This window comes from Salvelinus sp. IW2-2015, unplaced genomic scaffold (genome assembly GCF_002910315.2).
Source record: "Salvelinus sp. IW2-2015 unplaced genomic scaffold, ASM291031v2 Un_scaffold2485, whole genome shotgun sequence".
Lineage (NCBI taxonomy): Eukaryota > Metazoa > Chordata > Actinopteri > Salmoniformes > Salmonidae > Salvelinus > Salvelinus sp. IW2-2015.
The window spans coordinates 55,800-57,424 of NW_019943803.1; the positions used below are offsets into that span (position 1 = coordinate 55,800).

Below are 1,625 nucleotides of genomic sequence, written 5' to 3' on the forward strand. Positions count from 1 at the left end.
AAATGTTCATAAATGACCAGCATGGTCAAATAATAATAATCACAGTAGTTGTCGAGGGTGCAGCAAGTCAGCACCTCAGGAGTAAATGTCAGTTGGCTTTTGATAGCCGATCATTAAGAGTATCTCTACCGCTCCTGCTGTCTCTAGAGAGTTGAAAACAGCAGGTCTGGGACAGGTAGCACGTCCGGTGAACAGGTCAGTGTTCCATAGCCGCAGTCAGAACAGTTGAAACTGGAACAGCAGCACGGCCAGGTGGACATCCCATATGTAGATTTGTGACATACTGTGTCTGTGTGTGTCTCTTCCCTTTCTCAGACTCAGTTTCCACCCTGTTCTTGTTTGGAATACTGGCTGAGACACCACAGAACTGTTAGTTACCATACTTGAATCTCCCCCATCTTCTAGATTAGATGAGGTGGGCAGGATGTGGTGTGTACTGTGTCTGTGTGTGATAGACTGGACAGACGACATGTCAGCGCTTGCTGTTCCTCATCCCTCAGGCTTGTTGGGGTCATGTAAGGGTAGCCTGTCGGGGCGGCAGATTGGTTAGAGCGTTGTGCCAGTAACCGAAAGTTTGCTTGATCAAACCACCGAGCTGACAAGGTAAAAATCTTTCGTTCTGCCCCATAACAAGGCAGTTAACCCACTGTTCCTAGGCCGTCATTGTAAATAAGAATTTGTTCTTATTTAACTGACTTGCCTAGTAAAATAAAAAATAAAAAGGGTCAGCTAATTCTCTGGCCACACTGACTCAATAATGTGTGTGTGGGTGTAGGTTCTAACCCAGGCATAATAGCCTGGTTATGGACTGGTGGGGCCATCTGTGCCCTGGGCCCGAGTGCTACAGGATAGTGTTTGTGACCTAGTTAACTGCCACTGACTGACTGACTGACAGAGAGAGAGAGAGTTGTGTGGGGAATCTGAGGATGGATGGAGGGAGGGAGGGAGAGGTGTGGGGAATCTGAGGATGGAGGGAGGGAGGGAGGGAGAGGTGTGGGGAATCTGAGGATGGAGGGAGGGAGAGGTGTGGGGAATCTGAGAGAGAGACTGTGTATGTGTGAATGAGTAGGGTGTGATGTGTGAACCAGTAGGCTAAAGCTGCTGTTGCCTGCTTTATTAATCTCATCAGTTACTGTTGGACATGATAAAGGGCCCTGACTCTGCCCTGTAAATTATAGATGAGGACAAGCTGGCTATGCCTTGTGTGTGTGGTTATGTGTCTGTGTGTGTGTTGGCTTTGTTTGCTGGCTGCCAAGGTAACAGTGTAGTTATATAGTCAGGTTACATACAGACAGTCCAGTTGTACTGAAGGCATATCACGTTGGTTTATTACGCAATCATCCTCTGTCCCTGTAGTTAACAGTCAAAGCCGTTTCTGCATCAGAGGCTGCGCCTGTAAACCCAGAGGCTACGAACTTCTCTAGCCACTCAGTAGAGCCATCAAAGTCTGCAGAGAGAGGAGACTTAGAGCTCTCTGTTTCATGCATCTTGTGTCCTCTATCCTCCTATCCAGTTATTTTTCTCAAGGCCGGAATGGGTTAGAGGGCGCACAGACTGGGGAATGGGTTAGAGGGCGCACAGACTGGGGAATGGGTTAGAGGGCGCACAGACTGGGGAATGGGTTA

At 48.3% G+C, this 1,625-nt stretch overlaps 1 protein-coding gene across 1 annotated transcript in view; it reads left to right on the forward strand.

Moving 5' to 3' along the window:
- Nucleotides 1–1,625, forward strand: part of tmcc3 (transmembrane and coiled-coil domain family 3) — a 34,403-nt gene that overhangs the window by 28,552 nt on the left and 4,226 nt on the right. The gene's annotated exons all lie outside the window — the stretch shown is intronic.